Source organism: Salvia splendens, chromosome 2 (genome assembly GCF_004379255.2).
Source record: "Salvia splendens isolate huo1 chromosome 2, SspV2, whole genome shotgun sequence".
NCBI lineage: Eukaryota > Viridiplantae > Streptophyta > Magnoliopsida > Lamiales > Lamiaceae > Salvia > Salvia splendens.
This window is the reverse complement of record NC_056033.1, coordinates 27173624-27188283: the sequence shown is the minus strand read 5'-3', so window position 1 is coordinate 27188283 and position 14660 is coordinate 27173624.

Sequence of the window (14660 nt, the reverse complement as noted above, 5' to 3'; positions counted from 1 at the left end):
ACCACATCACAACACTACATATGCGCGCGCGCACACACACACACACTCATGCACTCACCAGCACATATGTGCGCTCACACAACACCACACCACTACATATGCGCACACGCAACACCAGATATAAACACATACTCACACCACCACATATAGACACACACCACCACCATATATACATGTGCGCACACACACTAGATACACACATAAGCACATACATACACACACACACTTATGTGTATAGTACAAAATAATACGATTAAAAATATTTGGCAAAAATATTTTTGAAAATATTTTTTTTAGAATCAACATATTAATTATTTATATTTCGTTATGTTCCATTCTTATATTATTTGTAGTTACCAAGCATATGAATGAAATCATAAAGATATAACAATTCTATTCTCTCTGTATTCCTTACGCTGGCCACGCACAAAAATGGCAATTCATTCTCATCTTCATTCCATTTCCACCTCATTCCATCCATCGTACCAAGAAGATTAGAGGGCTGGGGAAAAATACCGAATTACCAAAATACCGGCCTTATCGTACCGAAAAAATACCAAAAATATTGAATGTTTCGTATACCGTGACTTTCGGTACGGTATGATACCTTTCGGTAAGGTAATGGTATGAATTTTCATATACCGCGGTATACCACGGCATACCGAAATTCGGTATATACCGTATAATATAAATATAATTATATATAAAATATGTTTATATATTTTTAAATTATTAAAATCTGTTGTGAAATATAGTTATAATTATGAATAAAATATATTAACATATTTTTTAAATTATAAAATATAAATACTAATATTTTAAAAACTCAAATATTCTATTTTTATTGATGTTGAAAGTAAGTTATACTTCAAAAGTAAGGTATACCGAACTTCGGTATGGTATACCAAAAATGAGGTACGGTATTGGTATGGAAATTTGCTATACCGAAAATAAGGTATACCGAAGTTCGGTATACCGAAAATTTTGGTAAGGTAAAAGTATGATTTTTTCATATACCGAATTTACGGTAAGGTATACGGTATGGTGGTTTCGGTAAGGTATACCGTACCAGTGGTGTATCCAGTATTTTTGATTCGGGGGTACGATAAAGTGTAACAACAATACATAACTTCAAAATCTGAGTGATCTATTCTCTTCTCTTTATTCCGTTTTTAAAATAAAATCTTTGTTTTTAATTTTGCTTAAGAAACTTTATCATATAGCATAAAAAATTATTATTGAAAAAATTATTTTACTTTTTAAAGAATATATTCTTTTTATTAAAAGTTATCTTTTAATTTATTCCAAAAAAAATTCAATTACTTTTATAAACAAAAAAAAAGACATGCATCCTAACACTTTTTATAGAATTTATATCTCATATTTATATTAAAAATAATTTTTATATATTTATATACTATGATTTGAAATTTATATCAAGAAAAAATACAAATCTAAGGACACAAAGCCATAATAGAGCTACCTGAAAAAAATGTAACTAAGAGTAAAAATAAAAATAAAAACACTTCAAAATAGATGTATAAAAGAGTGTAAAAATAATGCTACAAATGAGTGAAAAGAAAATGTACAAAGAGAAAATAAAAAATAAAAACAAATCCTAAGAGATCTATAAAACAGTGTGTGGGTAAAATGGGTCCATCCAAAATCGCGGCAGAAGGGAATCGAACCCTCGTTTCATGCCCTACAATTGAAGGATCCAACCACTAGACCAATTATAATATAAGTCATTTGCATTAGTTCAATACACTATTAGCACGAAATTTTGGGGGTACACTCGTACCCCCTTGTTCCTTAATAGATCCGCTAATGTACCGTACCAACCCACCCCTAGATTAGAAGCCCCTAATTCAATTTGGTTTTTTTTGAATATTTGTCTAATTAATTAATTAATTAATTGCAATATATGCTGGGGTTTGGAGCCCCTTGCACAGCGGAAGTCATGCATTCACAATTAAATCATACATACAGATCTATTTGACCGATTATGGGATTAATTAACTACATGTTAAACAATCAATTGCATGCTAGAACGCACAAAAACTCATGCTTAAGGAAATTAAACCCTAATTCATGAATATCTACAATTTAGAATTACCGCTCTGATTCTCCAAAGAATCGTCGATTGCTTGCGCCTTCTCCACGTGATGTTCTTCGTACTCAACCACGAATCTTCTAATCTGTATCCCAAACTCAGAATCTAACCTTTGGGTGGGCAAAGCTTGTCAGAATCGAAAAGGGCTTGATTAGAAAGAAGACATAATTTCAGATCTGGAGAGAACTGGAAAAAATAGTTCATTCTGGAGAGAGAGGAACGAAATTTTTGAATAAAATTAAATTAAATTTTCTTCTCCCTAATCTCCTTTTGTCACGACCGCCCATACTAGGGGTGTTACAAACTAGACGATCGTGACCAAGGGACAAACATTAAGAATAGCATTTAAGGATAACAATTCATAAGAAAGACTCAATTAGCTTAAAAGAATAATATTTTAGTTAAAAGAAAACATAGCAACGGAAATAAGGTTTCAAAGAGAGTCAAGGATGACGCCTATGTATGAAGACACAACGCATCCAAATTCCATAGGCCGACTCAACATCCACCACAGCATCCCGCTCAACCTGCACATAGGGAAAACACATGCAGGGCTGAGTACTTGTTGTACTCAATGGGCTCATGCCGAAAACATTTTTATAAAAATAGTTATGTCATCCATACCAGTGATCTCGAGTTTTTATATTTTTTATGTGTAGTTAAGAAATATCACGAGAACACAAAAATATTTCAAGGTCTGGCCAGACAATTAATCTCCCCACTTCTCATCAATCATTCAATCACATTCTCTTTCCATAGTGCAACGAAAGTGTGGCCACACTATTCGCCCACGAGACCGGCCGACTAGCAAGGACGGCTCACGATCCCACCTGTGTACACAAGCCTGATAGGGTTTGCGGCCCTACTCAGACCCGAATTCGTTTAACATAGCCCTATAGCCTAATGGAGCGCACTCACAAACTAGGCATCAGGCACAATCTCATCATCAAAACAAACATGGCATGACATAACACTTTAAACCACCCTTATTTCTCCATAATCATACTTTTGAAAGCGTAAAAGAGTTTAGTAAAGCCCACCCCGTTTGCTTAAACCATTCAATATCCATTTAAGGCAACCCTCGTTCTTCGAGCTCACGTATACTCAATCACCCTTGCCAACGACAACACAAATCAGCCTTTCGTAAACTTATATTATCATGCATGTCCTATTGTTCCCCTTTTTTTATCGTTCTCTTACCCATCCCAACTTTCACCAACACAAGAAGGACATGTTATAATACTTTTCTCAAATCACACATGCATCACGTCATAGGATACATTCCTAAAACATACATGCATCGTATAATTCACCCAACTTGGCAACAAGTGATATTTCCACATAACAACGAATATGGCAGAACTGCGCGGTTGGTTTGTAAAAATCACCAAAAATCCATCCGTTCTCATATGACGCTAAAATTTGGTCACAATACAGTAGACACATTCAAGTTCACCCAGTTAAAATTTCACACCGAAATCATATCATTTGGTCAGTCAAAACATTTATGCAACTCTCTGATCGGAACATAAAAATTCTGGCAGCACAGCGCAGTTCATTTGAAAAATTCGCCAAACATTCATCCGATGTCTAATAAGGCTGAAATTTTTACAAGACTCAGAAGACACTTGAAATTTTCATCTAGTTCAAGAATCACATCAAACGGAGGTCATTTGGTCGGTCAAACAGAATACGAAACTTTCTGGGCGAGAACAAAATTTTCTAGAAGAATTGCGCAGTCAACTTCAAACATTTTTCAAAAATTCATTTTTCGACAAAAAGAGCTGAAGTTTTCACGAGAACAAAGGTGGAAGAAGTTTTTTTTTTTTTTGAAGAGGATGGAGACTGAGGGAGAGGGGAAGGTTATATTTATAGACAAGGGAAGGAAAAAAATGGAATGAAATTTAATTTTTTTCCACAAAAGACAAAAATTCACGTCTTTTCGTTTCGATACGACGACTAATTAATGCGGCCGTTGATAGGAAAACGTGCTTGATGTGATGCGGTTCTTATCCACTTTTCGTCTTGATTTGATGTCGAAAGTGTATTTGATATGTGGTCTATTCTTTCGTGTAGGTATCGGGAGTGCAAAAAGTGGTGATCGAGCAAGACCCGGAGGACAGAAGACGGCTGTCCCGGGGCTGCCCGGCACTCGGCACGGCTGTCCGGCGCGAGTCCATCCCGGCACGACTCTTGTGATGTCCGAAATCGTGTTCTTATTCTATTCTAGCATCGAACTCGTTGTAAAAACGCTTTTGGACTTTTGTTGGATGTATCAGACATTAAAACTTTGATTATGGGTCTTGATTCTTATTATATATATATATATATATATATATACTTGGCTGACGTTAGAAACAACAACGACACTCTATCGTAAACAACCCTCTATCGTAGTTTGAAATTAATTACGCAAAAAGTCTCTTATGTGTGTATAATTATGCCAACATTATTGTTTCTAATAACATCGTTTTAGCGGGTCGTTACACCTTTATATATAGAGTTATGATGGCCAGATTAGGGATCAATGGAGGTCGGACTTGGGCCAAACATGTTGGACTTTTACTAATTAAATTGAGCCCAATTTAATACAAGTCCAACAGAATATTATTATCAGCCACTATAGTAAAATAATATTGACTGCCCGTCCAATCCCAAATTACGAGTAATCCGGGCTTTACCTCTTTAATTTATTATTTCCCGTGTTTAAGATATAAATATCCATTAATTAATTTAAGCCTGCAATTTGACTTTAATTAATTAATATCTTTTTCCAAGAGTCGTCTAGTTCAAAATCTTTATTTATTATTCTGGAATAAATTCCAACCGGCCGGGTTTCTGAATAATAAAACCTTTTTCGAACACCTCTTGAGGATATTATCAAACTAGACTCACCCAACACGCAATTCATTGCAATAACAATACTAGCACCTCTAGACATTAATCACCACTACCCAAGATATCAGGATTCTTGGATTGCGAAAAATTCGTACCATTTGATAAATCAAAGTAGTGCATAATCAATATCGTATGCTCAATGTTATATCAACAATGATTAAGAAATAACAATCACCGAGACCTCGTCTTTCAGTAAATAGAAAAAAGACTTATCTCAACTGTTAGATCCTTCAGTGCTATACCACACCAGTGTCGTTTATTTCCTAAGGTAGGGAAACATGCGGACTGACACTGCAACCTTTCACGATAGGTAGCCAAAGCCTATCTAGGTTGTGAAATTCTATTTCTCTTCTACAAAGGACCGACTGCGTCACCTTATGTGAACGTCGTTCACGACCAGTCTACTATGTTGAAGAATTAGACTTGTTTGCTTCTTATACATTTAAATGTTTATAAATGCTTAAGCAAACACCAATGCGATAAAATTACTTCTTCTCACCTTGGGTTAAAAGTGGATTGTAGAGTTTATTGTATACAAGTAATTATATCCGTGCAACATGCTCGAAATATGCTTTTCAGTATACCAATCCTAACAATCTCCCACTTATACTCAAAATCATGCTTTCGAGTATACCCACTGCCAAAACTCTCCCACTTATACTCTAAGCAGGTCTCGGGCCATGATATATCGAACTACCATACTTTTCACCTCATGTGTAAAACATGTTGCCATATAGGCATTCTGTGAAAAATTTGCCAGGTTGTTCTCTGGTGATATCTTGAAAACCATAACGTCTTGCTGCGCACTTAATCCTTAATTAATTTCATACTTCCTCTCTATATGATTGCTTAGCTTTATCAGATCGTGTTTCCCTCGAGTTAGACACATGGGTAGAGTAATCATAACAAAATATAATACTTATAGGCATACTCGGATTCACGGTCAAAGCTATTAGGAAATTACTGAGATGAACAACTACCTTAGTAGTTTCCGATGAAACCACACTTGTAATTTTCATGATGGAGTCTATGATTTGATCAACACTCCTTCATGTCTCAGTATTCAACTCCTAAAGTGAACACATAGTCAGAGGATGACTCGATCACCGATCAATTATAAAATCGAGTCGATGTAACCTAAAGGACATAACATGGATGTCTGGTAAACTAGAGCATACCGTTTAGTCTTTTTCAAGTACTATAGTATATTCTTTACCAATCCAATTCCTTGGCCATGGTTAATATGATATCAAGCTTCTATGCCAAAGGCAAAGCTAATATCTAACTTAATACACATCATAGCATAATTGGGACTTCCAATTACGGAACTTGTCTCATTCCTCTTGATCTCATTCAGTGTCGTAACACACTTACTAGAGACAAGATAATTCCGTCTAGAAAAGTAAAACATTTTCTTGGAGTTTTCAATGCTAAAGTGTCTAAGTATTGTGTAGATGTAGGATTCTTTAAGAAACATAACATTCTTTTTCTAGCAATCTGATGACATAGACGCTTAGAATGTATCTAGATTTTCTTAAATCCATCATCCTTAAACTGGGTAGACGACCAATTTCCTACGCTAGATAACCTTCTTAGTTGTTTATCAACTTTTATAGATGTCATCATGGTAGAGTACCAAGAATACCAAATATAGTGCAATTTCAACTTTCTTGCCCTGTATTACATAACCGTTAAGATGTTCCATGGAGATGATCTCCTCAAGACTTCTTCTATTTAAAGAAAACTGTCTTGACAATCATAGTACATGCATCCTAATTTATGTAGGCTACAATAGACAATATACAAATCGACTTAGGCAAAAATGGCAGGCGAGAATATAATTCTCTTTGGGTATAACCCTTTGCCATTATTCTAGCCTTTTGAGATCCATGTTTACACTTGCAGGTCCACTAGCTCCCACTGATTGAAATAGTCTATGGGTAGTATCACAAGTCTTGCAAACATTCTTGTCTATTTAAGATTGTAATCTATCATCTTATCAAGAATGATTATCTGAATAAGCCATTGTGTCCTTGTAGTTACAGGGATTATGTTCAAGTTGATCTAAGACTGAGTCTTAAAACTCTTTTAGACCAATGAACTTATTATGTTCGCAAAGAACGTTCCCACTACGACACGACTCTTACAATCCTAGGTACAAACGTTGATTTTCTTAGTGCATAAGTTTCTAATGGTATGACTTCTTGTTTAAGATGGAAAATAGATATTCTCATTATCTTGAGGATTATCATGTCTGTTAGGCTTGTAGTTATCCTCATAATCTTTATCAAAGAATCTAGTATTCGTGTAAATAAAACACATATCTTGCCGTGAAGATTATAGAACCTGTACCTTTTCTATCATATGGGACAACCTTAAAACATACCTCAGTACACAACTTCAATTACTTGGATACCTTTTCCAAAACATGTGTTGGAATAACTCCACACCTTGAGATGTGCTAGACTAAACTTACCTCTAGTCCACAACTCGTGTGTTGTAGAAGGTACTGATGTTATGGTAGTTCTTTAAGGTATAACTCGTTGTGTCCAACGTATATCCCATCAATGATAAGGTGTTATTGAGTAAAACTGTTCTCTTATCGAACTTGTCTTCGAAAGACTTTGATATCTTCTTATATGACTATCCCATTCTTTGGAAGAATTCTTGGAGTAGTCAACTAGGATTTAACTCCCACTACTGATCTTAACTCATTTGCTCGTCTCCTATGGTGTAAACCATTGAGACTTACTAGTCTTTCTATGTTGCATCTCTATAAGTATTCTGAATCCCTTGAACCACCAAAGGATTCTAACTTATAGTGCATCAACCAGACTTACTTGATCTTTAAGCTATTTAACAAACAAGTTGTTAAAATCTCGATAGTCACTTGAGTTAGACAAATCAGTTTGAATAATTACTAAGTACTTTCTTGGCCTTATGATTAAGTACCATAAATACTTTATCATTCATTGTTTAAGAAGTTGAACTGTGGTGTTAAACTCAATCTTATTGCAATTATATTGTTTAGATACTATGATGTATGATTTGTTAACTATGGTATTATGATAGATATTCGATCCACATTTCTCAATAATGCAAGCATTATCAAATGACACCGAACATCATTTAATCATTAACACGTTTAGAAACTGAAACTGAATTCTTTCCAAAGTAAACTGTACCAATAAAACAAAGTCTTATACATCAAAACAAAATAATAAAGTGAGCATAAAAAAAATAGCTCCCACTGCAACAACTGTCCAACTGGATCTAGATCTCTCTTTTAGAAGTTGCATTGTTATCTAAGCCATTATCCTTCTATAGAAGAGGTCAATCCGACTTACAATGCATCTTCTTTTTGCCCTTTCACCTAATTTATCTTGTCTTTCTTGCTTTCAGCAGACATTGATGACAATTCAGCTCTTCCCTCTTTCCATTGCTAGTCTTCTGTTCGATTGAACTGAGACATAGGAAAGATGCAGCCTTAATGAATTCGTCAACTATCATGTTATCTTCCTCCAATAGTAATTAAGTGAATATAATGCTTAAGGTTTCTAACTTTCCAATAACAACCTTCATATAATCACTTCCTATTACACTTGGCGATGAACTGAGTGTAGAAAATATTTGAATAACTGAATCAGAAGATTCATCAAAACTTTCTATCTCTTTTGGATGTTCCAATAGAATCTGGACAACGTCCTCATTGGATATTCCTTTATCATCGGTATAAACCAAGACTTATCTCACTACTTAAAAGAAAGTAGTTTGACCTTCTTCCTCAAAGAACTTATCGAGTACATGCATAAAATGCATTCTTAAACTTTCTTTGTAGAATTTTGTCGAGGAAATGGAGGACATGAATTTGTGAGTACAAACTTTAAGTTTTCAGCAATGAGAATCTTATCCATTTAATATTTCCAGTCTACATAATTTTGGCCTTCGAGTTTGATTTCTTTAAGGTTCGCAGACATTATTAAGAATTTGGCTGAGAAGAAATAAAACTATTTATCACATACTATGCTTAATACATAATCGCAAACAACCACAAAACAATATATGTATCTCGCAACCGGAAAACCAAAATAAGTACGCCTCTAGGGAGGTCATACAAATTCAAATTCCAACAATTTTCTGGTCACAATACAGACGGATAGTCCAGAGACCACTAAGGTGGCATGACCGCCAAATATTGCGTAAGCATTTACCATAAATATTTGCATCTAGGAATTTCGTTTCTGTTTTGATACTCCTTCTAGGGTAGGTCGTACGCCACTAACAAAATTCCATAGCTATCTTATAAATATGTTTTAAACATATGAACTTGCAATTTCACAGGATTATGGCTCCCACTAGAGTGGGTCGCGATAATATTAGAAACATGCTTCTAGTTTAAACAATTTACTATTAAGAAGTCTAATCTTATGAACTTGTTATTTCGTAGGATTATTGCTCCCACTAAGGTGGGTCGCGATAATATTAGAAACTGCTTCATAAATAGACCAATTTATGGAGACCATATACAACACATTGTTGTAATTATCGCTTAGTAATTTTAAACATGGTTTTTGCATAATTATCACATAAGTAGATAAGGCAGATAACCCACTTAAAATAGATTGACACCAAATAAACAGATAAATCCATTTAATTCATGGTGATTAATCATTGGATAATTATTTAAATTATTTAATAAATCTAGGAAGATTTAATTAAATAATTAATTGCTTATCTTATTCAAAATAGGAATCTTGGATTTGATAAGATTTATCTGGATAATGACTATCCAAATTAATTTAGGATTTATCTAGATAGAGTGGAATCTATCTAAATCCTCTTAGGATTATTCTAGATTTTATAGGGATAAAATCAAATCCTAAAATTCAAGATAAGACTGACCTTGGATTATCATTATCTAAATCATACTAGGATATTTTCAAAATAAAAACAAATCTATCCAAATCCATAAGTTAAAGATAAAATACAATCACTCCAAGATTTAAGCAAATCTTAGATTATTTAGAATTAGAAACTAGAATATATCATATTGATTAGGATTTATTCTAGATAAAATTCATTTTTATCAAAATCCAATTAGATAAAGGATTATCTTGTATTATCTTTATCCAAATCTATCTAAGATATTTTCTAAATAGAAATAAATCTATTTATATCCATAAAATTAGGATAAACTAGAATTAATATTAATTTAATTCAACTAGGATTTTACTAGATAGAACTAAATCTATCTTAAATCCAAAAGATAATACAATACTGGATTAATAATTATCTAAATCTACTAAGATATATTCTAGATAGATATAAATCTATCAATATCTATAAGATATAGATAAACTTAATTATCTAAATCTACTAGGATATTTTCGAAATAGAATTAATTCTATAAATATCCACAAGATAAAGATAAACATGGATTATAATTATCCAAAACTACTAAGACATAATCTAGATAGATATAAATCTATCAATATCTACAAGATACGGATAAACTTAATTAAAATTTATCTTAGTCTGTCTAGGATTTATTCACATAGAATTAAATCTATATAAATCCATAAGACAAAATAAAATTAATTATTATCCAAATATATCTAGGATTTATCTAGATAGAATCAAATCTATCCAAATCCATAAAATAAGGATAAAATCCAAACATAATTAATTATTTATCTAGTCTATCTTGGATTTATTTACATAGAATTAAATCCTACAAAAATCCATAAGACAAAATAAAATAAAATTAATTATTATTATCCTAATTTATCTATGATTTATCTAGATAGAATTTAATCTATTCAAATCCATAAATCCATAAAATAAGGATAAAATTCAACTAATCTATAATTTAATTAAAATTAAACTTTAGATAATCCACTTAAGATATATTCAAATATTATTCTAAAAGAATATCTTGAAAGTATATCCAAAATTAGTTCTAGCGTTGAGGAGAACCCTAACTAATTTCAATTTTTTTATACCAAATTAGTTTCTAGGTGTTGGAAACGCTAACTAATTTCATATTATTTCCAAAATTAGGGTTAGCAACCCTAATTCAATTTTGGAAAGTCTTCATAGGGAAAAACCCTAATTCAGCGTTGCTGATGGAGCTGCATCATTTCCCCACTGACGCGTCGCTCCCACTGCTTCGCAGCTGCTGTGACAACAGCTTCCTCCGAGCCCGGGAACTGCCCACGAAGGGCTCCCACTCGAACCGCCACCACTGCTGTAACTTCTCCAAAGCCGCCTTTGTTGTATCACCGCAAACTGCTGGCCATATTGGCCAGTTTACGGAACTGCCCATTGGACTATCCTCTTCATCGCGCACAGTCGTCGGAGCTGCTGCTGCCCGAAGGTTTGCGGATTCCGCTGATTTGCAATTTGTTCGCCGAGCGCACCCATGGTGACTCCAATACAACGTACAAGCATTACGTATTCATACAAATATGAATAGCGTTTAAAACAAAACTAAGTGAATCTATCACTAATTAAGTCCACGTAATGCTCCCAATATATATTCACTGAATTCACATTCACGCATACTGATTACATATTTTGGAATTAGTCACCGAAAATCACGCCTCCAACAATCACGAACAAAAAATCACGCAATTTCGTGAGAAAGGATTCTCACAACCATCGAGAAATCAACAAACACGCAGCAACAAAGAAAAATATGCATTCAAACAATTCAAATAACATGAAATTAATCCACATAATCAGAGCCAAAAATTAGCTCTGATACCAATTGCTGGGGTTTGGAGCCCCTTGCACAGCGGAAGTCATGCTTTCACAAATAAATCATACATACAGATCTATTTGACCGATTATGAGATTAATTAACTGCATGTTAAACAATCAATTGCATGCTAGAACGCACAAAAATTCATGCTTAAGGAAATTAAACCCTAATTCATGAATATCTACAATTTAGAATTACCGCTCTGATTCTACAATGAATCGTCGATTGCTTGCTCCTTCTCCACGTGATGTTCTTCGTACTCAACCACGAATCTTCTAATCTGTATCCCGAACTCAGAATCTAACCTTTGGGTGGGCAAAGCTTGTCAGAATTGAAAAGGGCTTGATTAGAAAGAAGACAGAATTTCAGATCTGGAGAGAACTGGAAAAAAATCGTTCATTCTAGAGAGAGAGGAACGAAATTTTTGAATAAAATTAAATTAAATTGTCTTCTCCCTAATCTCCTTTATATATAGAGTTATGATGGGCCAGATTAGGGATCAATGGAGGTCGGACTTGGGCCAAACCTGTTGGACTTTTACTAATTAAATTGAGCCCCAATTTAATACAAGTCCAACAGAATATTATTATCAACCACTACAATAAAATAATATTGACTGCCCATCCAATCCCATATTACGAGTAATCCGGGTTTTACCTCTTTAATTTATTATTTCCCGTGTTTAAGATATAAATATCCATTAATTAATTTAAGCCTGCTATTTGACTTCATTAATTAATATCTTTTTCCAAGAGTTGTCTAGTTCAAAATCATTATTTATTATTCTGGAATAAATTCCAACCGGTCGGGTTTCTGAAAAATAAAACCTTTTTCGAACACCTCTTGAGGATATTATCAAACTGGACTCACCCAACACACAATTCATTGCAATAACAATACTAGCACCTCTAGACATTAATCACCACTACCCAAGATATCAGGATTCTTGGATTATGAAAAATATGCACCATTTGATAAATCAAAGTAGTGCATAATCAATATCGTATGCTCAATGTTATATCAACAGTGATTAAGAAATAACAATCACCGAGACTTCGTCTTTCAGTAAATAGCAAGAAAGACTTATCTCAACTGTTAGATCCTGCAGTGCTATACCACACCAGTGTCGTTTATTTCCTAAGGTAAGGAAACATGCGGACTGACACTGCAACCTTTCACGATAGGTAGCCAAAGCCTATCTAGGTTGTGAAATTCTATTTCTCTTCTAGAAAGGACCGACTGCGTCACCTTATGTGAACGTCGTTCACGACCAGTCTACTATGTTGAAGAATTAGACTTGTTTGCTTCTTATACATTTAAATGTTTGAGAAACATCTTATAAATGCTTAAGCAAACACCAATGCGATAAAATTACTTCTTCTCGCCTTGGGTTAAAAGTGGATTGTAGAGTTTATTGTATACAAGCAATTCTATCCGTGCAACATGCTCGAAATATGCTTTTCAGTATACCAATCCTAACATTATATACCTCCGAATGAAACTTCTAAAAGGGAATAGGCTAACATGGCCCATCAGCAACAAGTCCAATAAGATTTTTTAGAAAATGGTTTTATTTGTATATAGAAATACATAAGGTCTATAAATATTCTAGTAGTATGTGAGAATGTATGGGTTGTGTGTGTGTACAATGTTGTGTTCGAGTTTTTTTAAGTCAAATCATTAATCGTCTATTACAAATTCTTTCATACTCTTATTTTGTTTTTTCTTCCCGCCGAATGGAATGCTCATGAATCACATGAAGCAAGGTATTTGTGATGAAGTTATTTATATATTTTTGTTGGGGAGACATTAATGCGTATAGAGATGGAAATAAATGTGTAGCCCGTTGTGGCGTAGCGCAGTTGGCAACGGAGGGACAAATCTTGCTGCAAGAGCCTGGGTTCGAATCTCACTGTTATCGTGTAGTTGCTTCCATCTCTCAGGCACAAGTGTGAGCCTTGGGAGATGGGCTTCTCGCCCCCAGTGGGTTAGGGCCTCCCCCTTAACGGGCTACTGCGTACCCTGATTGAACCCCCTCACATGATGTCAGGCCGGAGTGTGGGGCCGCCAAGGCAACGGAATCGCTTTTGCTGCAATGAAAATAAATGTGTTATTTTATTAAGTGGAGTTCCAAATCAATGTAGAAAATGTTAGTACAATCATTCCTTTTGAGGTCATGCCCATACCAAGGATACTCATTGTAGCCTATCACATTATGCAAATGCTTTCCCCCTTGCAATACACAATTACATATTCAATAAATACTACACATCCAACTCTTCGATGCTTTTTTTCCAAAAAATATCAGAATTATTATAATTTAAAGAGTGATGCTAAATGGCCATAATGTGGCCGGCCATAAAAAGTTAATTTAGTCCATTTACATGTATAAAAAATTAGAATTACCGATATAAACTTATATGTGTGTGAATGGACTTGTGAGTTGATACTTATCTTTGAATTTCATTACGTAAAACACATTAATATCACGAATTACTGTATACGTTGAGTAACAATCAAGAAATGACAGTAGTAATAAGTTGAGCAAAAACTACGAAAGAACAACACTAACATGTTGAGCAACATATAATGAAGATGATATAAAAGTAAAATCAAATAGTATTAAACCAAAAATTTGAAAAAAAATCAATTTTTTTTGTTATTTACTTAATTTATGGCTGACCATAATGTGGCCGCATAGCATTATTCTAATTTAAAATCGTTGAATTTTTATTTTTGAACCTTTTCAATGTATATCAATTCAATAATTCAAAAGGAATGAGAAAACTTTTGAAACTCTATATTTGGGTTGTCCTATACGCCCATAATGAGCTTCATAATAGTTTTAAATTTTAAACGCTCTTCCATTGTACAATGGTGGAAACG